Raw genomic sequence first — 27,382 nt, 5'->3', positions numbered from 1 at the left:
CACATTTCTGGATCTATGTAGGTGGTTCAGAACGGATGGATTCAGTCTATAAGTACTTGTTGTTGAAGGAGTTCTCTAGCAGTGAGTGGGTTTATTAACCATGAAGTTGGCAGAAATGGTTATTTTGATGCTTTCTTACTTCAATTGACAACATACATACAAGATCATGTATGTATGAGTGGAACAGTCAAGGGCTGGTACCACCCTGATATCTTATTGACATGTATTTTAGAAGAAAAGGAACAATGGCTATGGGTGCTGCTTGGATCAGGCTCTAGGACACTTAATTTCAGGAGGGAGTGAAGACTGACATAGACATTCACAGAATCATAGAATGGTTGAGGTTGCAAGGACCTCTAGACATCGTCTGATCCAACCCCCCTGCTCATGCAGGGCCCACTACAGCCAGTTGCCTAGGACAATATCTAGATGGCTTTTGAATATCTCCAAGGTTGGATACTCCACAACTTCTCTGGGTAACCTGTTCCAGTGCTCAGTCACCCTCACAGGAAAAAATTGTTTCCTGATGTTCAGAGGAAATCTCCTGTGTTTCAGTTTGTGCCCACTGTCTCTTATCCTGTCACTGGACACTACTGAAAAGAGCCTGGCTCTGTCCTCTTTGCACTCTTCCTTCAGGTTTTTGTATACGTTAAGATTCCCCCTTTCATATTCATTGCTCCTAGAGCCTGTGATCCTCTTTGTTCTTCTGAGGGGCATGCATTTGCTTGCTTTTTAATTCAGTGAGAAGAAGCCTGCTTGTATTTACATTATATCATATAGTTATTTTTAAGGTCAAATACCTCTCAAGCATTCTGTATGCATACTGAGATCAGTATTGTTGAAGCTAACCCTGTGATAGATCCAGAAGAAGCTAGTGACAAGAACTTCAAAATACTTAGTTACTATACTATGGGAATGACTGCAAAGGTTTTTTTTATTTCATTTGGGGCAGTAAAATTTCTTTTAGTCAGCAATGCTTTTGAGTCTTGAATGGGTCCACATGTGCCGTAGTATTTCTAGTAAATGTATAGATGGTGATCTAAAGTGAATCCAATTAGGTGTAATTTTATCTTTTTTTTGTCCCTTTAGCATGTATCAGCATAAATTCCATATCAAGGAGAAAACACCTTGTTTTCCTGCTATATACCTGCTTTCTTGGTTAGGTAAATCAATTTATACATCTTTGCAAGATGTTGTGTTTTGAAGAAACAAGCACCCGATTCCAAATTAAATCATCAACACTGAGGGTAGCCCATGGGCTTCAGCCTCCATGGATATGTAGGCAAACCACCTACAGTAAGTAGTTTACAGTGCCTAGAGGTAGATCATCTGTTAAGTTACAGTTCACTTCTTGATCACATATTGTCCTCTGTATGAAAATCTCAGCACGTTGCTATGGGTGCAGGTGCAAGGAGTCCATTACACCAATTTGAATTCCTTGTTAGCCACAAAAATACTAAAACTTTGGGAAAGCCCTAATTAATGTGGGGGGTGGGGAGGGGGAGGGGAAAGACACAGGATCATCTAGTTCCATGTTCGATTTGGTGATTAAACTTCATTCTCCCTTTTTGTTATTCTGCAGTTTGAAGTGGTTGACTGCATTTCAGAAAAGGGATCTTAGTTTTATTCTTTCTATCTACAGTGTACATTGAAATTTTAGATTAAATTTTGATGCAAGCTTTCTTTCAGGATATGCCTACTGCAATACATAAGTTGGATCCACTAAGTGAAAAATTGTACTCAGTATTAAATATCTGTACCTTTTGGATATTTGTTATTATTTTCATATGTCTGGTTCTAAAAGTCCATCTATTTTTTTCATTTGATAGGTAAATAAACAGGACCTTTAAACTACTGCTCATGTGTGTTGCTAGAATTCTTCACTACCAATGTATGCAAACAGATTCCTTTGTCTTGGACTCTTTCTTTTTCTAGAAGCACTAAATGCCACAGATATCAAACAATTTGAATGACCTATTATGTTATTATCGCATAGCCTTAATAAATCACCTGTAGGGTGTTGCCTATCTTTACCTTTGTTTCCCAACTGTAAGCAATGCTGCTTTATTACTAAAGAAAAAGAAGAATTTTTATTATTTAATTATTTAAGCATTTCTGACTGGATACATTTTGTACAGAAAAATTAAAATTATATATCAACTTTAGACAACTTCATTTTGATTGGCTACTGATTAATAACTGAATAAGTATCTGACCTTCAGCATAAATGTACAGATTACTTAAAATGTATTTACAGAATATCCATTATCTAATAATGTCTGATTTAAGAAAATGATTTAGAAGAGCAATGAGACTCAAACAAGAATGACCACCCTAAAAAAATCTTTCCATTACAGATGGTGATTTTCAACCAATCATGGCAGAGAGAAGCTATTACTTTATTCTACAATAAAAGGAGTATTTAGAAGGTTAAATAAAAGTGAATGGTATAACTCATTCCAGTGACTTCTTCCCAGCTTACTCCCCCAGATGCAACTGCTCTCCATTTTAAACCCAGATTTCATTTTTAATTAATACATATCAAAATGTCCTTAACCTGTTTTCAACACAGTATTCCCAGTCACACTTTAAACTTCAGTTATCCTTTAATAAAAATAAGCTGTGTTAAGATCTCAGCCAGCTCAGTCAGTCACATACACTCATTGTTTTCTGTTCCAAATCAGAAAATTGTGCTATATAATAAATCTTTTTCACCCTGACCCTTTGTAAAATGTTAACTGAAAAACTTAGGACTGATGGGCTCAAAGTGCTATGTGATCACTTAGGCTATATTGCAGCTCTGAGGCTTATAACCAGACCTAGCAACAGAAATAGGTTGAAGTAAAATTTTGCCTTGGAGCCTGATGGCTTTTGGGTGTCTAGTTCATGCCAAAACCAGGCAAAGCCAAAGCCCTCACTCCCTCTGTGGATTTGACTTTAAAGCTAGGTCAAAGGAAGCCTTGAACCTCTAAAGCAGAACTGAAATATCCAAACCAAAACTTGCAAACTAAAAAAACCCCAGTCTGTGGTTAAACTCATCAGGTTTCTTTCTAGCATTTTTGATCAGTGCTTCTGGCTCATAACTACCACCAGGAACTCAATACCTATGTCCTGATTGGGATGCAGTATCTAGATCTTCTTTAGGGTGGTTTACATGTAAAAAGGTGCATCTGCCCAAATGAAGCTCTTCAGTGATATCAGTTAATCAGCTAATAGTAATGCTAAAGATTTATTCAGAACTACCCCAAGCATACCCTTTTTTGATACTATGGCCTGTCCCTCAGGGAGCTGAAAGTCAGCCAAATAGACATCTGAAGCATTTAGAAACCTGGAATAGTGGAGGCAAAATGCTGCATCAATCTCAACTTAAAATTCCCAGCTTCACCAAAAGCTTGCTCAGGCACAGAAGTCCTTTACTGGATGTTTTAACAACTTCTTGACCTGGAAAAGTGGGCTCTTAAAATGAGTATGTTATGAGTAAACATTTATTACTGTCTTTGAGGAAACATTTATTACTGTCATTGCTATTGCTATTAGTAATAGATTTTGCTTAGTTATGCAAATATGCTGTATTTTATACACAGTGCAACTTGATTTGAAGCAGCTGTTTTTAATTCCTGCAAATGCATGAGATAAAATTTATCATAATAATATACTACATTATAACATTATGTTAAAATTATCTATTCTTCCCAATTCTTCCATCAGTATCATTCTACTCTTTTTAACACTCAATGTTTCAAGGTATCCTCAAAGTACTTGAGTTTGGGAAAGCCACAGAAAAGAATAGATAAATGAACACTAAGGGTCATCAGCTGTTGAAAGATAAAAATATAAAAATGCAAGCTATAAATAAGGTATACATTTTTGATGGGTTTAGCCACTGGAACAGCCTACAGAGATGTGTGGCAAAATCATAAGCACGTGAGGCCAATATGTCGACATTGACTTTTCTTTATTTGTTTCCCTTCTACTGCCCCCAAATGTGTGCTAATGCTCATCCAACTATTGGCTAGATAAAAAGGTTCTGTGTCCTATACAAGACATGAAGACAAATTAGATACTGCTACCAGTCATGATTATAAATATATGAGAGTTTATGACTAGAAGATATAGTTTAATTAATATAATGCCTAATTTTAGGTACCTGTGGTGTTATTTAAACCAGCTATTGTGGCTCCTAATTTGGACCTGGGAGTCTGCTTTGTCAGTGAAGTTCCAGAGCAAAGATTGTCAGATACAGTTCCTAGGGCTGCCAGAAACCAAGGGATATTCATGAGTGTGATTAAGATTAAAGATGGTGTAGATTAAATAAATATGTGAACTAAGTTTTCAGTGAAGGTAGTGATAAGATTAAGGAAGGTTTGGGAAAAAGAAATTGTTTCATCTCAAAGGTCTTTAAATTCTACTTTACCTTCAGTAGCAGCAATCTTTGTGCCAGAATCCTGAAACATCTGGCACTGCATATTCAGCAAGTCAAATTGTCCAATAAATGCATTAACTTTGAGATTATATTTTTTACTAGAGAGGAGTAAACATCATGTTTATGAAGAAAAAGTAATTCAGGTAACAACCAGCTTAATAGCCTGACCTCAATAATGTGCAAAGCTTTTCAGAGTCAAAAAAAAAAAAAGGACAGAGAATAAGAATAAATGTAGGGAAATAAATGGAAAACAGGATGAAATGCAAAACATCTTTGTCAAAGGTAGATCATGTCAGATTAACCCTGCTATCCTGGGTTTTAAATGGCAGTTGACAGAGGAAATGTGTTCTCTGTAGTCAGTCTAGATTTCACTAAAGCATTTGATAGGGCACCACAGGGGAAATTACCAATTGAATTTGATAATATGGGGCTAGTACAAGAACTTTTAAAGTGGATAAGACAAGCTAAGTGGGAGGTGATAATGGATTATGCTGCAAAGAGAATTACTAACTTGGAGAAAAGTAATGCCATGAATAACCTAATAACCCATTTTGAGACCAGTCTTATTAATACTTCCTTTAATGCCATGGGCAAAACCAGATTGCTAATGATGGTTTCTGACAGTAATTTTGCAGGGCATCATCAATACAGGACTCGTTTGGACTATTAAATGGGAAAAATAACATGATGAATAATATAATGGAGTTGGAATTAGTTGCATTGTCACAGGAAACCTGAGGACATACACATTTTCAGAAAGGTGATTGCACTGAAGAAGTTGTAGAGAACAGCAGGTAGGACTGTGTATTTAAAAAAACAAAAGAAGTGCAGTAAGGGTAGAAATGGAAACCAGCAAGGCTGATCAGGAGGACCTCATGGCCAGACTGTTGACCTTTGGTGCAATTTAATTTGGGCTATCTCTAGTGTGGTCTCACAGACTAAATGTTCATTACTGTTAGAGAACGTTAGATGTTCTCAGAAGTGAATATTTGGGTTTGCTTTCAACCTAAAAAACATCCAGTCTGGATGCTCCACAAAAGCTCCACAACACAAACCAAAGCACAATAAACAGGGACAAGTTTGCTACAAATATTCATTCCTGGTCTAAGAAAATAGTAACAGAATTTGTCTTATTTATACAAAGAGGATTATATCTATTTCCTTTAAATACAAAGGAAAGTGAATGTAGCAACTTAGTTTAAAAAAGGTTATTCACACAAAAAGAAGTAAGTATAAAGTGGATAAAACCAACAACCTTAAAATAGATGGAATTTTCTAATTATCTGTCTGGAAAACGTTAGGTTAAAAAAAGTTCAGAAGACACAGAGGTGGTTTAAGGTCATTTCAGATCACATCATGAATCCTGTTTTAAAGTTCTGTGAAGTTCATGAGTCACAGCCTCTGGAAAATGGAAACAGAAATTCCGGTGACTTCATTACAGCAGGAAGACACCACAGCAAGCCTGTCTCAGATGTTTCTTGATTTTTAATTTTTTTTTTTCTTAGAGTTAACGCAGAAGAATGTGAGGGAGTGTGAAAGTAAGTAGTAATTAAACAGCTGTATTTATTAATTCTTTCTCCACCTGAAAATGTTCTGGTTTTGTGTTCAGCTCCAATGGGACACAGGTTCAAGTGACATCATACTAATCTATACTGAAACATTTGTTCTTAATAGGAATTATTTTTTTAAGAAATAAAGCAAAGGATGGCTGTCACCAAACAGCTGAATCTTTTTGTCTGTTGAACTCTGTCTTTTAAATCATAAAAATATTTTAGTTGTTTCTTTGCTTACATTAATTTCAAGAATCTAAGTTTGATATGCTGGAGGACCAAGACCTGTAAGATAAAAAAAAGAAAGACCAGACTCATTATACTGTTACTCAGGAGAGGAAGGATGCTTTGGCTGAGGAGGATAGTAACAAAGTTTGTTCATAGAGTATATTTGTCTTGAAATATTTGGAAGAGAACTTATTAATAAGAGGGCATGCACAGACTTTATCTGTGCTATCTGAAATGTAGAAGTGCCCATGAGTAAACTACTTTCCCAATATATTACCAATATGCAACAAATACATGTATCTACATATTGTGCATAATAACTGTATACATCTACTATGTATATTATTGCCATGCACTCCTTTTGCTGTGGTCAATTTATATTTCATATCTTTTACCTAGGGATTTGTTCTTGGGAGAAAAGGACTACTCAGTCCATTAGCTGATCTGAATTTATGATGATAAATCCCTTGATGTTCAGCCATGACAGGAATTACTCTGCTCTAATGAGTAATAAATGTGGATAAGTCATGTGTCTCTATAGATTTCCTGGCCAGAAATTACATTTAGAAGAAGGCTAATTGTCTAAAATTTATCCAAATTCAATACAAATTTTATTGCTGTTAATTGCCTTTCCAGGTTTTGCAGCATTAACGATATTTAAATGTATTTGTCACAGCACTTTTGTGCCTGTGTAATGCTTAAGAATAGTACCAACTGCCATTGTATTTAGGTATTTCAACTATTTCTGTAATTCAGCACTAAATCATTATGACTTGGAACAAGTTTTCCATTTCTAACACCATAGCAGATCATGTTTTAAAAATTGTGTTAATGTTTCTGCCATAAAATGTGTCTTTACTACACTTGTTTTGTAGTTCTGACATGCTTTAATTACCATGGCAGTGTTATAAGCAAGAGATACTGTAATCAAATGACACCTGCTAGTGCCACTACAGTTCAGGTTGTGTCAACATTACCATGATAGACCACACTTTTCAGGTGTTTTCATGTCAAATGGTATAATTCACTCTGACCTTGAACTATAGCAGAAGACCTTGTAATTTTAAGCTCTGCATAAGTATTATGCAAGGTGGAGAAGAGATTATTATTATAGCACTAAGAATACTTGCAGGATTGACAGAAGATGCTACTGTACTAGAGTCTCTGTTCCCAAGATGCAGCTCCCAAGGCCCTTGCAAAGACTGTATTTCACATAAGTGTTATTGTTTAGGACTACTGTTTATTATAAAAAGTAAAAGCTACAATGCGCTTAAGAAAGATGGTTCTATTAGCACATAGGATCACATCTGTTTCACAATTCTGTTCACTGCATACTAGACATAATGTGGAAAACCTATTGTAGGAAGTCTGTTACAATTAGGGTCACCAATGTTCTGGAATACACTGAACTTAAACTTTATGCTTTTGAAATCATGCTTTCACTCAATTTTATGGCATATTTCTGTGCAGTCAAAAGAAACATGAAAACTTTCCAATACATGGATTTTTACTGCACTAAAAACATCAATGCACCAAATTCAATTAGGACAGGCTAACATTTTTACTAATATTATTGCTATTCCATTAAAATTGGGTAGGGTTGTGGGTTTGGTTATTTTTTTTCTTTTTTAGTTGGCAGCCTTTGACCTTGCTGTAAAAATGATTGTTATGAGACAGAACTGACCAATTTGCTGACAGAATTGTTTTCTTGCAGAGGTCAGGAATGACCACAGTTTCTTGGTGTGGTGACCTCCTAAACCCAGAGCAAGGGGGTACAGAAGCTCAGGCACTGAGAACAGGAAATAAGTTACTGGAAGGGACACAGCTTTTTTTGAGATATTCAGGTTGTGTGTCAAGATTTCACTTCTCCCAGTCTAAATTATGGTAAAAGTCTATGCAGCTAAGTGAAACTGGAGATGGTGAAGAGGGAAGAATAAGGGATGACTTAGAAAATGGTGAAGAATAGTGTGTTGCAACCTTTGTGAAAGAGGTGGGCAGAGGCAGAGCCATAGATAGACCTTTCCTTTCTCAAACCCAAGTGCTCATGCCTGGGTGACTGGTATCCCAAGTTTCTCATCTTCCGGTGCACCTGGCCCTTTGGGCTGTCTTCTACCGTTGACTTATGCGCCTGTTTGGGGATGGGGTTAACTGTGCTGTGTAGCTATTTTTGAGAAGTCGTTGTCTTTGGCCTGTTCTAATAGCCTCTCAATTGACATTGAACTGAATAGGTAAGTTGTCCCACCACAAGCTTTGCCAGGCTGATTTCCTTTCCTGCCAATTGTGGAGTGCTTGACAGGGCTTTATTTCAGCCAATGAATAAAGCTTAATTCAAAGCATGGGAGAGTCCCTATCTGGTTGTTCCATTGAAGTAAACAGTACTTGCTTGCATGCTTAAGAATTGGAGTTGTTTAATCTAGACAATACAAGACAGACAGGAAGCATGATAACAGTCTTCAAGTATGCAAACGCCATTGTGAAAAGGAAGGGAATAATTTGTTTGCCATGTCTGTAACATATAGCACAAAGAGTAATAGGTTTATATTTCAGCGAGAAAGAATGTTGGATGTGAAGAGAAGCTTTGAAATAATGAGAATAATGAAGCATGGGGATAGACAGGGGAGGCTGTGGGGTCTCCATCATCTGAGTACACTGGTGTAAGGTGATCCTATTTTAGAGAGAAGGAGATGGCCTAGATAATCCCTTCAAGCTCTTTTCATCCTTTTAAAACATTCTTTCCCCCTGCAGCATGAAGAAAAACAGTTTAGAAATGTGTATGCAATAACTGATACTTAAAAGTTCTTGAAACGTGGGCATTGGAAGCAAATATACATGAAGACCCACGTTTTCCAGGTACCTTCAATCCCAAATTCTCCTATTCTTTCCATTGGTGAACAGTGAGGCTGTTCCCATCGAGTGATCACTGACAATGTGCAGTGAGAACTTTTAGTTAAAAATCATTGTCAAAATATCTCAATCTCAGTGATGTAAAAGGTGCAGGTGTGCTCTGTGTAACTATGGGATGAATAATAACTATCCTATTTATATTCTATTTTTATACTTGTTTAGAATTTTTCAGCCAAGGTTCTGTATCAGATCACAGTTATTCCTAACAATAATGAACTTCTTGTAGTATTCCTATTCCTTTAGCTCTCTGCTTGCAATCTGTTCAAAATTCTGCCTCTTGTTTAATTTATTACTGTTTCTGCTACTCTCATATTACCCTTTACTCAGGCAACTGCATTGGCTACCTCTAAAGCTGAGAATCAACTTCAAAATTTTATTGTTAACATTAAAGGCTCTTCAAACCTTTTCCCCTTTCTATTTGTGAAATCTGGTTCATGTTTATAGCCCCTCTCATAATTTATGTTCGGCTTCTGACCTGTTTCTCCTCTATTCCTACCATTTGCTGTGTCAAAATATCAGGCTTCTCCTCAATTAACACTGCTATTTTGGAAGTCTTTCCCATTGTAGAATTCTACAGCTGAATCTTTCAGACTGTTTACCTTAGAAGTAAACCTTTTTCTGTTGCTTTCTATGAGAATACTATTGAGAGGTATATTTTATGCCCTATTGTGCCATTTTCCTTTGTTATTTTGCTGTACCCTGGTATTTAAGGGTCAGATGTTATTGCACAACAAAGTAGTTATGGTTTTGAATATTCAGCTTATACCATTGTAGTTTTTATCATCCATAATTGTAATTGAATTCCCAGGCATGATGCACATGGATACAAAAATTTAATTGTTGTCTTGGGGTTGTAAATACCCTGTCATGAGATAATATTTACAAAATTGAGGATTCAGGGACCAACATAATCTAGAAAGGGCAAATGAAGGAAGCCAAACATAGAATTAGGGAGACTTAAGAAGGACTATCAATTGAAAAAAGATGTCCCTGCTCATTGCAGGGGGGTTGGACTAGATGACTTTAAAAGGTCCCTTCCAACACAAACTATTCTATGATTCTATTGTGATATATCAAAGCAGAGAAAACAGAATGCTAAGAAACCTTACAATTTATTTAATTGATTTTTCATAAATTTCCAGGCTGCTTCATAAATCAATTTACATTCTATCTGGCTGTTGGTCCATATGGAAAGTTGCAGTGGACTGGGTGTGAGTTCTGAGCTGGATGTAGTTCTCAGCAACAGAGGTTTGTGTGCTTTCTTCAAGGACATGGGCAAAAGGTAATTGTGTACTGTAAAAAGGCTGTGGCAGCTCTATGCCTTGCTCAAGTGTCTCTGCCTGCCTTGCCTGTGCCCATTCCTTGGAAATGTAACCCTCTGTGCTGACAGTGGTCAAGGTGACCTCTCCTGATCCCCTATCCTATGTCCTTTCTAGATTTTTTAATCTTTTTTGTTTATTTGTTTGTTTGTTTGTTGTGGCAACGGTAGCAAATCCTGGAGTGTCATCTTGGGAATGGTAAAATTCAGTTTTGTTTACATTACTAAAAAATCATCAGATTGTGGCAACTTGTTTGATTTACTTTTCTTTCCCTTTTTCAAAAATTAGGTTTTTAAAGGACTTTACGCTGCACTATCTTCAAGACATGGAGAGCTTTAACAGTGACACTGTGCAGGAATTGCCCCTGTACTAGAGTTTGACTTCAACAGGACCTGGTCCCATGCATTACCCTGAAGCCACTTCAGTTTCAGTGTCTTAAAAATGCTTCAGACCGTTCAGTCCCTGAGGGTACTTGGCACAGAGGAGCAGTATAATGAAGACTGCTCCAAAATACACTGGCCACATATAAACAACCTAACAGGAGCAGTGCATAGCCTAACTCCTGACACACAACTGGAAATTTTTTGGGAGAACAATAGCTTTTCTGGACCGGAAAGTCACTGTCTCTGTTAGGGGGTCATTCAGTGCCTTAGGCAGAACTATGGAGTGCAATGGGTCATGCTGAGTGTCCCACTTCCTCACTCCCTACTCACCTGTGCACTGTTGCAAACCCCTTCTGGTCTGGTCCCATGAACCTGAATGCCAGTCAGGGATTACAGAGCATGAGGTTCACTTCTGAGGGTCGTTTATTGCCAGGAGAGAGTCCAGTGTTCATGTTCAACCTGAGACGGTTCTGCAATGCAAACCAGGGCACAGTCAATGGGAACAACTGGAAGAGTTGTGTCAAAAGTTTGTTCCCCATCCACACTAAAACACTAACGTAGACAATCTCAAACTGGGGATGATTTTAACTGTTTAACGAGATAAGTGATCAGGTTTCAGTACTTGGAAGTACTTCTTGGCACACTTAATTTGCTAGCTTTCTGTTCATTTTTCTAAATTTTTCTTCCACTTTGTGATGTCCCAATCCATGACACAAGTGAATGTATCAGGAAGCAGGCTGCGCAGTAGAAACCCCATGGCATCTGAACATTTCATAGCCAGTAAAACCTACAGCTGCATGGCAACAGGGTCACTGGGTGGTTCATCTAAACTGTTGGAAATGCATTGGAGCTTACTGATGTGGCAGCCTCTTTCTTAAATGAGTCATAGTTCCTCATTCAGACCACAGTATCAACACACACTTCTTTTCTTGATAGTGATATTACTTTTGTATGAACATTCACTGGTGGAAAGATTGACAGTATAAGAAATTTTCTGAAATTGTTCATAAATCTACAGAATAGAACCACTATACATAAAAAGTAATGAATAGGTGAGTAAATAAAGCCATTTTTATTAGCTCCTGAATTCTATTGAACAGGTAATAGTAAAGTAAATGTTTAATTCTTTTTTCCAACTTTTTTCCAATAATTTGGTCTCTTTGAAACAGTTTTTGGTGTCTTCGTAACTCAAAATCTAAATTGTGATTTTTTTGAATATGGAAAAGAAGTAGATTAACGCTATAGTTTAGTTACTCAACATTATGTATAATTCAGGTCCTAGCTTGGATTATATATTAGTTTAGTCCAAGGCTGGATAGTTATGAGTGGCAGGGTGCGTGGGATCGTATGCGCAAGTACCTAGGGCAGTGGGGACCTCCAGTGTTTTGGAACTTCACCCCTGAACAAGTGCAGAATCCTGAAGAATTAGTAAAGTATTTGGAAGAAGTATGTTGTCACCCTGGTAGCTCCAGAGAGACACAAATCATTGCAACATGCTGGGGACTGGCCCATGCCTATCGAGCCGTGGTCAACACTAATCAGTACCCTCAAAAGAAAGAGAAGGTCTCTGGATCTGATGACAAAACAACAAGCACTGCGGCTACTCCAACCCCCACTACAGGCCTTGCAGCTACTCAAACCCCTGCCCCAGGCACTGTGGCTACTCCAGCCACAGCCATGAGCACTGCGGCTACTCAAACCCCAGTGACAGACACTGTGGCTAAACCAGAGAACCAACCTGCGCCGGTATCAGTTGCCCCTATACAGAAGAAAAAATACACGAGGAAATCAGTTCGTTTAGTAAGGGATGAAGATGAACCAGGGCCATCACGAGAACCAGAGGAGGAAGAACCCATAAATGAGATGGTGACCACCCGATCCCTATCCCTGAGTGAGCTGCGAGATATGCGAAAAGATTTTGGTCGTCATCCAGGCGAGCACATCATCACCTGGCTGCTCCGATGCTGGGATAACGGGGCCAGTAGCCTGGATTTAGAGGGTAGGGAAGCCAAGCAGCTGGGATCCCTTTCCAGGGAAGGGGGCATTGACAAAGCAATTGGAAAAGGGGCAAAACCGCTCAGCCTCTGGAGGCGACTTCTGTCAAGCGTGAAGGAAAGGTATCCCTTCAAGGAGGATGTTTTATACCGCCCAAGCAAATGGACCACCGTAGAGAAAGGTATCCAGTACCTGAGGGAATTAGGCGTGCTGGAGGTGATTTACAGTGACCTGAATGATGAGCGGTTAACCAAAGACCCAGATGAAGTCAGGTGCACACAATCCATGTGGCGGAAGGTGGTACGGAGCGCACCAGCATCGTATTCCAACTCGTTGGCAATACTAGCCTGGAAAGACGACGAGGCACCAACGGTGGATGAAGTGGCTAGACAACTCCGGGACTACGAAGAAAAGCTCTCTTCCTCCCTACGGGCCTGTGTCTCGGCTGTGGAAAAACTGTCTGAAAAAATATGCCAAGAGTTCCAACAACTCAGAGAGGATCTGTCCTACTCCCCACCTGCACGGACCAGTGTCTCAGCCATTAGGAGTCAACGTCCCTATGCTCAAGAGAGAGGATATAGAGGATACACACCACGGGGCACCCTGTGGTTTTACCTGCGTGATTATGGAGAGGACATGAGAAAGTGGGATGGAAAACCCACCTCAACCTTAGAGGCACGGGTGCGTGAATTGCAAGGAAAAACTATTAGAAAAGGCGGTTCTCCCAGGAAAATTGCAGCTCCAGTTTCCAGTGAGCAGTTCCCGAGACAGAGTAAGAGGGCTAATTTTACTTCCGACCTTGATCAGGGAACTTTTGATTCACATTTACAGGAAGTGAACAACGAATACTGTGACCAGTGTTAGAGGGGCCCTGCCTCCAGCCAGGTGGAGGAAAGGGACAACCGGGTTTACTGGACTGTGTGGATTCGATGGCCTGGAACGTCAGACCCACAGGAGTATAAGGCTCTAGTGGACACTGGTGCACAGTGCACGCTAATGCCATCAAACTATAGAGGGGCAGAACCCATTTGTATTTCTGGAGTGACAGGGGGATCCCAACAGCTAACTGTACTGGAAGCTGAAGTGAGCCTAACTGGGAATGAGTGGCAAAAGCACCCCATTGTGACTGGCCCAGATGCTCCGTGCATCCTTGGCATAGACTACCTCAGGAGAGGGTATTTCAAGGACCCAAAAGGGTACCGGTGGGCTTTTGGTATAGCTGCTTTGGAGACAGAGGAAATTAAACAGTTGTCCACCTTGCCCGGTCTCTCAGAGGACCCTTCAATTGTAGGGTTGCTGAAGGTTGAGGAACAACAGGTGCCGATTGCTACCACAACTGTGCACAGGCGGCAATATCGCACCAACCGAGACTCCCTGATTCCCATCCATAAACTGATTCGTCAACTGGAGAGCCAGGGAGTGATCAGCAAGACTCGCTCACCCTTTAACAGTCCCATATGGCCAGTGCGAAAGTCTAATGGGGAGTGGAGACTAACAGTGGACTATCGTGGCCTGAACGAAGTTACACCGCCGCTGAGTGCTGCCGTGCCAGACATGCTAGAACTTCAATATGAACTGGAGTCAAAGGCAGCTAAGTGGTATGCCACAATTGATATTGCTAATGCATTTTTCTCCATCCCTTTGGCAGCAGAGTGCAGACCCCAGTTTGCTTTTACCTGGAGGGGTGTTCAGTACACCTGGAACCGACTGCCCCAGGGGTGGAAGCACAGCCCCACCATTTGCCATGGACTGATCCAGACAGCACTGGAACAGGGTGAAGCTCCAGAACATCTGCAGTACATTGATGACATCATTGTGTGGGGCAATACAGCAGAAGAAGTTTTTGAGAAGGGAAAGAAAATAGTCCAAATCCTTCTGAAGGCTGGTTTTGCCATAAAACAGAGTAAGGTCAAGGGGCCTGCACAGGAGATCCAGTTTTTAGGAATAAAATGGCAAGATGGACGTCGTCAGATCCCAATGGATGTGATCAACAAAATAACAGCTATGTCCCCACCAACTAGCAAAAAGGAAACACAAGCTTTCTTAGGCGTTGTGGGGTTTTGGAGAATGCATATTCCAAATTACAGCCAGATCGTAAGCCCTCTCTATCAAGTGACCCGGAAGAAGAACGAATTCAAATGGGGCCCTGAGCAACAACAAGCCTTTGAACAAATTAAACGTGAGATAGTTCATGCAGTAGCCCTTGGGCCAGTCCGGGCAGGGCAGGATATTAAAAATGTGCTCTACACCGCAGCCGGGGAGAATGGCCCTACCTGGAGCCTCTGGCAGAAAGCACCAGGGGAGACTCGAGGTCGACCCCTAGGGTTTTGGAGTCGGGGATACAGAGGATCCGAAGCCCGCTACACTCCAACTGAGAAAGAGATACTGGCAGCATATGAAGGGGTTCGAGCTGCTTCAGAAGTGGTTGGTACTGAAGCACAGCTCCTGCTGGCACCCCGACTGCCGGTGTTGGGCTGGATGTTCAAAGGGAGGGTCCCCTCTACACATCATGCAACTGATGCTACATGGAGTAAGTGGGTCGCATTGATCACACAACGGGCTCGAATAGGAAACCCCAGTCGCCCAGGAATCTTGGAAGTGATCATGGACTGGCCAGAAGGAAAAAACATTAGAATATCACCAGAGGAGGAGGTGACACGTGCTGAAGAGGCCCCACTGTATAATAAATTGCCAGAAAATGAAAAGCAATATGCCCTGTTCACTGATGGGTCCTGTCGTCTTGTGGGAAAGCATCGGAGGTGGAAAGCTGCTGTATGGAGTCCTATACGACAAGTCGCAGAAACTGCTGAAGGAGAAGGGGAGTCGAGTCAGTTTGCAGAGGTGAAAGCCATCCAGCTGGCTTTAGATATTGCTGAAAGAGAAAAGTGGCCAATCCTTTATCTCTATACTGACTCATGGATGGTGGCAAATGCCCTGTGGGGGTGGCTGCAGCAATGGAAGCAGAGCAACTGGCAGCGCAGAGGCAAACCAATCTGGGCTGCCGCATTGTGGCAAGATATTGCTGCCCGGGTAGAGAACCTGGTTGTAAAAGTTCGTCATGTAGATGCTCATGTACCTAAGAGTCGGGCCACTGAAGAACATCAAAACAACCAGCAAGTAGATCAGGCTGCTAAGATTGAAGTGGCTCAGGTGGATTTGGACTGGCAACATAAGGGTGAATTATTTATAGCTCGGTGGGCCCATGACGCCTCAGGCCATCAAGGAAGGGATGCAACGTATAAATGGGCTCGTGATCGAGGGGTGGACTTAACTATGGACAGTATTGCACAGGTTATTCATGAGTGTGAAACATGCGCTGCAATCAAGCAAGCCAAGCAGTTCAAGCCCCTTGGGTATAGTGAACGATGGCTAAAATATAAATATGGGGAGGCCTGGCAGATTGATTACATCACGCTCCCACAGACCCGCCAGGGCAAGCGCTATGTGCTCACCATGGTGGAAGCAACCACTGGATGGCTGGAAACATATCCCGTGCCCCATGCCACCGCCCGGAACACCATCCTGGGCCTTGAAAAGCAAGTCCTGTGGCGACATGGCACCCCAGAAAGAATTGAGTCAGACAACGGGACTCATTTCCGAAACAACCTCATAGACACCTGGGCCAAAGAGCACGGCATTGAGTGGGTGTATCACATCCCCTACCATGCACCAGCCTCCGGGAAAATTGAGCGATACAATGGATTGTTAAAGACTACCCTGAGAGCAATGGGTGGTGGGACGTTTAAACATTGGGATACGCATTTAGCAAAAGCCACCTGGTTAGTCAACACCAGGGGATCTGCCAATCGAGCTGGCCCTGCCCAATCAAAACTTTTACGTACTGTAGAAGGAGATAAAGTTCCTGTAGTGCACATGAAAAATATGCTGGGGAAGACAGTCTGGGTTACTTCCCCCTCTGGCAAAGGCAAACCCATTCGTGGGATTGCTTTTGCTCAAGGACCTGGGTGCACTTGGTGGGTGATGCGAAAGGATGGGGAAGCCCAATGTGTACCTCAAGGGAATTTGATTTTGGGTGAAAATAGCCAATGAACTGAATTGTATAATATTAATTGCTTTATAATACTGTATGTTATCTCTTAACTATATGTTATCTCTTAACTGCATGTTAATATAATAATATAGTAGGTTAATATTAAGTATATAATACTATATATTATGATTGCTATATGCCGCATCAATGGTATTGCAGTAAGAATTGCCCAGCTTAATGAAAATGAACTTTGATGAAACCATGTTGGAATGAGAACTGACTTCAGCATGCAACAGTCCAACATTGCACACCACCTCTCCTGCTCTGAAAGACTGTGATGACAGATGGAACCCAAAGTCATGGGCTAAATGAACTCAATGGACATTTTAGAGGGATGGGCCATAGACAAAGGGAATGATATCTGTGTGTATATCAAGATAGGGAAAGCGGTGGTGATTAATTGGAACACATTGGAAAGGGGAGGGCCTGTGCATGACGTAGATGGTATAGAATAAGGGGTGGATACTGTCCTGGTTTCGGCTGGGATAGAGTTAATTTTCTTACTAACAGCAGGCATAGTGCTGTGTTTTGGATTTAGTAGGAGAAGAATGTTGATAACAGGCTGATGTTTTTAGTTGTTGCTGAGTACTGCTTATGCTAGTCAAGGACTTTTTCAGCTTCCCATGCTCTGCCAGGCGCACAAGAAACTGGGAGGGGGCACAGCCAGAATAGTTGATCCAAACTGACCAAAGGGCTATTCCATACCATATGACGTCATGCTCAGTATATAAACTGGGGGGGGTTGGCCGGGGAGCAGCGATCGCTGCTCGGGAACTGTCTGGGTATCGGTCGGCGGGTGGTGAGCAATTGCATTGTGCATCACTTGCTTCGTGTATCATTATTATTATTATCATTATTATACTGTTACTATTAGCATTACTATTTTACTTTATTTCAATTATTAAACTGTTCTTATCTCAGCCCAGGAGTGTTTCTCACTCTTACTCCTCCAATTCTCTCCCCCATCCCATCGGGGTAGGGGGAGTGAGCGAGCGGCTGCGTGGTGCTTAGTTGCTGGCTGGGGCTAAACCACGACAATTAGTTTAGTCCAAGTATATTTTTTCTGAATCTTCTGATAAAAGCATTTAAATTGAGACATCTTGAAAATTATTCTACTTTCTTAAGATATTCATTATTCTTTTCCCATGATCCCCAGACTGATTGCACAAAATGCAGCCTTAAAGAAATAGTAGAAAATCACACAAGCAAGTCAAAGCATTTTTATATAACTTTTGAAAAATTTGTGTAAAATCCAATTGTTTATTTATCAAAACTCTTCATAATTTGAAAATCAGATTTAAGTTTGTTCTCATTCATATTATAGAAAATAACATAAACAGGTCAGAATGAACATATTAAGTGAGAATTCTGGCCTCATTTAACACACATTTTTGGTTTTTCTTTGAGAGAAAACCATTTCTCTGCAATGTAAGTGATCTATACATTGCAGGCTTGTAAAGAATTTCTTAAAAATAATTTAAATGTACTAAAGTAATGTGAGGCCTGATCTTGACTTCCACAAGAGGAAATCCGGTCTATCATGCTGAAATACACTGGCCCAATATGGATTTTCACAAGTAGAAATCTGGTATGGTGAGGGGACTGTCAAAACTGTGATAATGGGTTTGAAACATATCTGTACACTTTGGCACTGTTTGCATGTGTTGAGTAGGTGCATAGATACAAAAGGCTGAGTAGATGCAATAATTTACCTGATTTACACAATAATTTTTTAACTTTATAGTGCTGCAGGTGGTGCTGTAAATATGTCTCTGTCACAGAAAATTTGTAAGAAAATGCAGTGATTGGCAAAGAAAAAATTATTGTTATTACCATATTTAGCATGAATGGGTGGCTTTGAGTATAAAATAGTCTCCAGTGCAACAGTTAAGTAAAAACAAATACAGTCAAGTTGCTTGAAATGTTTTCTGGTTCCTCGTCATTTTCCACTTTAATCGAAAGGTGAACTAAATAAGTACTTCAATCAAGTCTGAGGCTGCAGATAAGCCCTTTTTTTTGATAAAATCTGGGGCACAATATTGAATTTGAAACCATATTGTTTAGTATATTTGAACCTCGGCCATTGACACCATATGTGTTTATCTGTGTCCCAATTTTCTAATCTGTTCACTGAGCTGTTATTTACCTGTTTTACAAACCATTAAATCTGAATTAATTGAGACAGGATTTTGGCCTTTCCTCACACGGCTATGAAATTAGAAAGAGAAAGCACTGAATTCTTTTGGTATCCACCCAATCATCTCTGAAACCTAAATACAGGTTTACAAATCCTCAACATGAAGGTCTCATCCCTAGGGGAAGAATGATGGCAAAGGCTGTTTGGGGACCACAGGTTATTCCTACATGCTCTGGGCAGCTGTGGAGGTCTAGGAACTTTGGGGCAGTTTTTAATATCTGGCAAATCCTTGGTGATCTTCAGTTAAAAACACTATGTACATTAAATCTTCTACAGTTAACCATACACACAGCTCTGCAGCCACTGAGAATATAATCTTAATAAAGATTTTGAGAAGAGAAATGTTACGTGTGCAGTGAGTACAGTGGGGTCCTTCCTGGCACGCAGTAAATGGCAGGTTTTGGTGTGCTTCCCAGTGACGTCCAGTTACAGCCCTAACTTCTTCCTGTCAACTTTCCTATCAGATTTCAGTGTTTGATTTATCATTCTGGAGGGACTTTTGTGTGAGTAGCAAAGCAATGATTCCTACGCGTGAAAAATAATACTGATAACACTGTGAGTTGCCTGCTTTACAAGACAGATTTTCCAGAGGTGCTGGAGGAGTATCGTGAGCATGAGGCCCACATTCAGCAGAATCCATTAGTCCCCCTAGAGAGTATTCCCTCCTGAGGATCCTCCTACCTATGTCTTTACAGCATCCTTCTCACTCCATAGTGATCAGTCCCTAAATGGTTGATTTGCGTGACTTAAAATTGCGCATCTAATCTTTTTTTTTCCATATGTATAAGAATATCTGATAGCTCAGAACATGTTATTGGCATCTGAGACTGGGAAGATATGTGTCTTTTCAGAAATGCATAGATGTTATTTGAAGAAATACTTTTATTTTACAGAATGCTTTTCTAAATTAAAAAAAAAAAAATCTGATATGCCGTATGGGTCATTCATTATCTTTGATCTAAGGCCTTTGAACACTGGTCTGCAAAGCCAGTGCAGTAATTTTTGTGGCATGAGAGTCCTCCTTGCACAGGAAGGTAATAACGAATCTTGTTACACCCACAATTACTATCACCAATGGAAAAGGTCTTGGCTGGGGAGCTGAAGCATGGTTGACATGTCCCCGAGAAGTCTGATTACAATAATGGCTCCAGGTGACAGTCAGCAGCTGGCATAAGTTACAGAAACATTCTGGTTGCTGAATCAACTGCTTGCAGCAGAGTTGTGTAGAAGACCCTGTGCTTTCAGCTGTTAGGTCCTATTGTTGCTAATTAAATCTTTCTCACTTGGGTCAGATAACAGACTGCTGTCTTCCTGGGTCTGCAGACAGTTAATTTGGTAGCTCAGAGGGGTGAACTGTTGCATTAGAAAAGGAAGAAAAAGAATTTAAATTCTGATTATTTAAAAGTCACTATTATCTTTTATAGCATTGATTTACCTAAAACCAACAAGCTGATGTGCTCATTTTGCACATCTAAACTACTGGTAAAAACAGCATAGATGATAAATACCTCTGCCCAACTGCCAGACCCTCCATTTTTTCTCCTTCAGAAAATGCTGAATACAAAAAAATCCAATATATAATATAGTATTACAACATAATATAATGTAATATAACATAATATTACATTAAGTATATTCATAGCATACATAAAGCCTATTAAAAAAGGCATATTCACCACATAGAGACTCCTGCTGAATGTGAGGCCCTGTGCAGCTCAGAATAAAAAGGAGAGAAGCAGGAGGGTGGGAAACGAGTGGTGAGTCTTTAGTGCAGGGTTCGGGTTACTGAGTAAGGAGGGAGGCTCTACAGCCTTCACATCCTTCCCAGGTAGGAGAGAGACTGAGTGTGATATCTACTGTGCACCCAGTAAGGAACAGGACCTTGTGTATCCAAGAGGCTGTGCTGCTCCTCTGTGCAGCAGCTTTGAGTCACGCTGTGCAGAAGGGACTAGATTTCCTGGAAAACCAATGTTTTCAAGGTGACTCCATGGAAGATGGGTGTTTTACTGGGTGTTACCTTCATTTACTCTCATGAACTTTAGGTGTTAGGACATGGCATTGTTTTGAGGGGGGGAGTAGAGAGAGGTGTGTTGAAACTTACGAAAATTAGTACCCTGAGTTATCCATCTGAATTTGGTCCACACTGCTTAACAGAACAAATGATATTATTCTATTTTTTATCAATTTGTAAATTCTGAATAGTTTAATGTTTTTTAGTGAAGTGAATCTAGTCAGCTTGCTCTTGGCTAGTATCTTGTTATAGTAACGCTTGCAAAAAAATTCACAAATGTCACAACTGGATTAGTTAAAAAGCACTGAATCCCTCTGAACTTTTTTGTTGAGAATTATATGCCATAGACACACACATAATTTATTGATGATCCACAGTAACTTTTTATGTGGTTAATTTAGCCTGTGGTTCTTACTTAAGCCCTGAGATGACCTTGTGTTTGCCATGTATGTGTACAGACTGCTGACATATGGTAACTGAACCCTTCATGGCTTCAGTTTGATTTAGTTTACTTCCCTTTGGGGGTGAAGTAACCTGAACTACTACCACCTTAGGTGTGTGCACACATATTATTTCAGTTCAACCAATTAATTTTAATGTGATTTCACTTATTTTCTTAATTCAGACTAATATTTTACAAATGTCTCCATACAGACAATTTTTAAGCAAGACTGAGTCTTACGTTACATATAGTTCTGGTTCTTTGGTGGGTCTTTTTTCCCCAGGTTCTGTCTTTGTATTTTCTTTTCCCAAATGTGGATAGTTTCTTTGTCACTCTCTAAGGTTGAGCTCCTTACATAAATCACCAAGGTATCCATATTTCTCTTTTATCTTGAACAAGCATGGCATACAGTCTCTACTGGTTTTGAATTAGTGTGAAAACAAAGGTTACATTGTTAATTTGGAATGTTTTTGTAAATGCTCTTGATAAGGCTGTGCCAGGCTCAGCTCTATGTAATCTGCAATGTATATATTGCTCAATTTAGTTACATGAAAAAAAATCTTTTATTTTAAGACTGAGTTCTGCTTTAACACTTGCTAGCTTTCAATATTTGTGTCTGTGATCAGTAAACCCATAACCTTGTACATCACTGCTCCCTCATACACTTACATATATATGTGTGTATGTCTGTAATAGATCTTAGAAACTAATGCAAATTTTTTGTAGAATTCACTACCAGAAGCTAATGATGCTGTATCACTCTTTAAATTTCTTTTCCTATACTCACACGCTTCTTCAATAAATCATGAAACTTTCCTTTTCTTGTAAATGTCCACAAATATTTGCATATCTCTAAAGAGTGCAGCTGAGGAAATGTGGGCTGCTGCTTGATGAAATTTAAGGTCCTTTGAAAAATAAGACTTTAAAGAGAATGAGCAAAATAAATTATGAGTGCTAATTATAGTTGCACAATTTTTCATATTTTTGCCCATACAAGCAAGCTCAGATATTTGTTGGTGAGATCTCATTATATATTAAACAAATCTTTCTTGTTGAGAAATATATTCAATTAATAACATAGCTCTTCAGTATAAAAAGGTCCCAGTGAGTTTGAGGTTCACAAACTGCCCCACTTAAGTATCCGCTAGCATAAAGCCGCCTGTGCAGGAAATGTTGGAGGATTGGGTCTGCTCACGGAGCCTGCAGGCACTGAACTCCCACACTGTCACCCTGCGCGCTTCTGCGTGCTCTGAAGGGCACTCCAGCACTGATGAGTCTCCCAGGACTCTTCAAGCAATGATAATTTGCCCAGCCACTTGAGGCACTGACACAGAGCTGCCTGCTTGGCATGTCTACGGGACAAATGTGCTTCAGAAACTGAACAAAATAGTAAGAAACACACTCATCAGCCATACCTTACTCCATATGTATAACACCAGAAAGGTATAGATGCCAGCTTAAAGATCAGAATAAGAAAAAAAGATTATTTTGTCACTTAATTGCAAGAATAGTGTCAAAAGATTCTAGAAATAAACTAGGTGTGAAAGGAAAGTCCCAAATTGCAAGCGGAGAAATGACAAGGACCTCCATTTTCCTGACAACTTCCTTGGGGAAAGGGAATTGTTCTAAGGATGGATTAGGCAGCACTGACAGCTTGTCTGTCTGATTTGCGCAAAGCACAGTGCCTCATTCATCTTGATTTTCTCTATAATCTTTTTCTAAGTGAAGTAATTAGCAGAAATGCTTATTTCCATATAGTAGTGGTCAGATGACTTAAAAGAAAAAGAAGGAAGAAATTCTCATTTTAAAAGCAAGAGATCAAGTACTGTTAGCAGAATATGGAGTAAATTCATCCCTAACTAATATAGTTTTGCAGTTAATATTGCCTCAAAAATTAGTTTGTTTATTCAAATCTATGATCTTGTCATATTTGTTTTCTTCCATGAACACTTACCAAAGCTTGCCAGAATTGAACTCCAGAGTCTCAATATGCATTGAGATCAAGTAATTAACTGAATATAGGACAATGAAATTCTGAAAGTTTTTTTGTTAAAAAACAAGTTTACTTTGAAGATAATTTGTCCTATATAATGATATGTAGCAAGGTTTGAGACTGTAGACATACCAAAATAACTGCCTGTGACATCCTGACAGCCATGACTTTTGATTGTAACATATTGATATGGATATTGGACTGCACTAATTTCATCTGAATATGGAATATTCGTAAGACTGTATGTACAAATAACTCATGAAAATTGTTCAGAAAATGAGTACATTTTAATTCATTTCAGAGCTTGTTGAAAAGTAAAATAAATTCTGGGTGGTATTTGTTCAGAGCCTGACTTTGGAACTTGATTCTTCCATTGATCCCAAAAGTTAGCTGGCCCTAGGTCACTCTGCAAGACAAATTTATTGCCTTCTCCTGTCTGAAGAAATCTCTTAGGAGTGGAGTCTGTGCTCCCATTGTGAAGGACTGCTGGTTTCACATCAGATTTCACTGATTTTTTGCAAAGTTTAAGTATAGGAAGCTAAGAGCTCAGTAACACATTTTAGAAATCAGTCAGTAAAACACTATACTGATCAACATCTTTTTTTTTAGTGAGCCATGAGTTATTATCAGGAACTTGGATTGATCTGACAAGTGTTTGGAGTTTATTTTCTTTTTAATTACTTCCTAGCTGAATTTTTCTAAGTCTGCTCTCATTAACAACATACAACTCTTTTCAGTAGGTGTAATTTAATAGTATTTTGTTTGATTGTGTTGTAGGCTATGTGTTCTTTGATGAGAACTGATTTGTAACTTCTATAATAGAGCTAATTGGATTTCTTGATTATCTTGCTGAAGTTAACCAAAATGACCTTCCCGTGGATGCCTGAAAGATTCTCTTTCAGAAATAACATTCTTTTCTTCCCGATAAGTGTGTATGGCTTCAAGTTGGCTAAATATGCCTTTTTTTTTTTTTTTAATTTGTGTTTTTTCCCTGAAGTGCAGCTGTCTTCTATTCAGAGGTACATCTCTACAGTCACACTTCCAAAAAACATGAGTATTTCTGGATTATAAATTGTTTGAAATGAGAAGTAAGCTAGTGTGCCTATGAGGAAAATAAATGGATTTTAGTCTAGAAGGCATTTTTAAAAAATGGCTTAAACAAGCTCCACATAACATTTATAAGGCAGGAAAGTATTATTAGTTGATGTCCTACATGAAGTGAGACACAGGGAAAAGCATCAAAGAGGGGTTTTGAAAGTACTTATTAGCATTGGCCAGTTTCTACTGAAATTAATCGTCGAGCTTGGTATATGTAGAATGAGGTCATTTCAGTAGTCCCAGCATACATGACTGTAGCAGGGTTATAGCATAGAGTGAGTCCTGGAAAAAAATCCAGCTATATTGATTCCACATTGAAAGAGTCTTTCAAATTCATTGGCAAATGTGCTCATTCACATGTCTCTTTCCGAAACATCCACATGAATTTGTTGCTCAGAACAGGTTGAGGTGAAAGTCGGTAAATATAGGAATGGGACAACTTGTCAGAAAAAACAGGACTTGATGAGCCTGCAGTCCCTTGCTGGTTTGGTTTCTACAAACCTGTAAGTACCAATTTCCTTTTCCTGGTTATAAATGTCAGAGTTTCATGGAAAATCTTGATTTTGGTGATCTTCATTTGCTTTCAAGACTGTCAGAATTATACAGGCATGGTCTAAAAAAAACACTTATAAGAACGTGTAATTTAGTAGCCTTCTCACATGCTCAGATTCTATGATGGATTTTAGCTGACATACAGTTACAGAGATTGCCAGTTGAGTAATATTGAAATACCCCAAAAAACCATCACACTGTAGCATATAGACCTGAGTTGTGACGCTGGAGCTGTTGATAGCTGTTTCTGGGACTGGTTTCCTCTGGGGTCAGGGTCTCCTTGTGCTTAATGCAGATCAGAAGAGCTGGCTGTGGCCCTGCCACAAAAGGCCATCTGTCCTCTGGAGACCACAAGAGTGCAGCACCCTCTTGCAGTCCCTCTGACATGCATTTATGCAGTACAAGGAGCTGCAGGATTTGTGGTATGCAAGCTGTGATGTGGGATCTACACCTGCTGCAGATTCTTCTCTGCCAGATCTGGATACTTTTTGGTGCTTTTTCACCCCCAAAGAAGCTGAACCATTGCAGCCATGCATAATTTGCAGATGGGAGAACAAAGAGGAGAGGGAGTGCACCTAGTCTGTTACATCAGTTGTGTGTTAAAAGAAGGTCCCTAGGTCTTTACTGGAAATCCCAGTTACCAGTCCTGCTTTGAATGTTCCTCTGTGTATATATTGGCAAGATACACTGTGTATACTGGTAAACTTGACTGCGTGTCTATTTTTTCCTTCTGCAATATGTGCTGAAAAGACATACTCAGTGACCGAAAATAATTTTTTAACCCAAAATGCTATTTAACATTATTTTCATACAGATGTTATGCATGTTCAGGAATTGCTCAAGATAGAGGTGCAAAAAACAGAATGAAAAAATATGAAGCAGACAACAGCCTTCACATAAGTCAATCTGAGTATTTTGTACCAATTTGTTTTGAGGTATGAGCGGAAAGAATCAATGTTGCTTTTAACCACCTGTATTTGCACTTTCTTTGCCACAAATGTGTTTTTTCTTTACCAGCAATTCGTAATGACATACCTGTACAATTTTTTCAGACTTTTAAAGTAATCCCATATTGTAATTTAAGGAACTGTCATTGATTACATAAAGTTTATCTTGGCATTACCTTGCTTCGTGGCATCCAAATATGGACTAAGCTGGCACCTTCATATGGAAAGGTGCCCTTCTTCCAGATATACTGAGGTGGAAAAGAATTGAATCACCCTTTTATTACTTAACATTATACACATTCTACAATACTTGTTTACAAATATTTTTTTGTTTCTGTAGCTATTTTGCATTCTGAATCTCTCCCTTTCTAGGTTTCCATAGCAACTCTTGTAGAGCTTGATCATTAGAAAGAAGTTGTCTTTAATTGATCTCCTAATGTATAGCTTAATAGTAACTGTTAAGCAGTCTTTTGTTTCCAGGTCATATTTAAGGTTCATATATTTGCATAAGAACATCTCATTAGCTCAAACCAATCATTATTAGTAATTTTCTTCCTTTATTTTTTTAATAACTAAACCCTCATTGACGTTTTACAAATAGCAAATATTTATAGCTTGTAGAAAGGGCTTTCTCTGTGAGCCTGGGTGCTTTGTTTCTATGAGCAGCAAGAAAATTACAGAGCTTCAAAATTTTGATCACATAATGCAAAAAGAAGGTGTCTTTTTCTCCAGTTGAAATTTAAATAGACTGTGCTAACTATAGGCCAGAGGCAATATTTAATAGCAAAGTTGCAGTGTATTAGAAGCTTGTACAAATATGAATAACAATGTAAAAAATAACCAAGAATAAGTGAGAACTTCCCTGCCCCCACTGGCAGCACAAAAGCCACAAAATTCTTGCACTAAATAGCAGTGTATTCAATGGTGTCCTTACCTGAAACAAAGTCAAGTGTAGATACGTAAAACTAAGTTAAAATAACATGTAGACATTAGTCTTTATTTGGCAATAAGGCAGCCAATTTGATATCTGTGATTGTTAGATGAAGAATGGAAATTAACCATGTGCTTCTAGGCACATACAGTTGCAGATTTATATAGGTATAAAATGAGTTTAACTGAACAGGATCCATTGTAAACATGCACCTCTGTAAATATGCAGTTTGCTTCATCTTCTTGTGAATGGCAGAATTGAAATATAATTTTGGATAAAATGAAAATGAAAGATTTTCCAGATAGAGGAACTTGGGGGTAACAGTTTTAACCCATGTAAGAATCCCATATTTTCCCCT

This window comes from Pelecanus crispus, chromosome Z, assembly GCF_030463565.1.
Source record: "Pelecanus crispus isolate bPelCri1 chromosome Z, bPelCri1.pri, whole genome shotgun sequence".
Classification (NCBI taxonomy): Eukaryota; Metazoa; Chordata; class Aves; order Pelecaniformes; family Pelecanidae; genus Pelecanus; species Pelecanus crispus.
The sequence above is the reverse complement of the archived record's forward strand: the minus strand, read 5'-3'. Positions refer to the sequence as shown.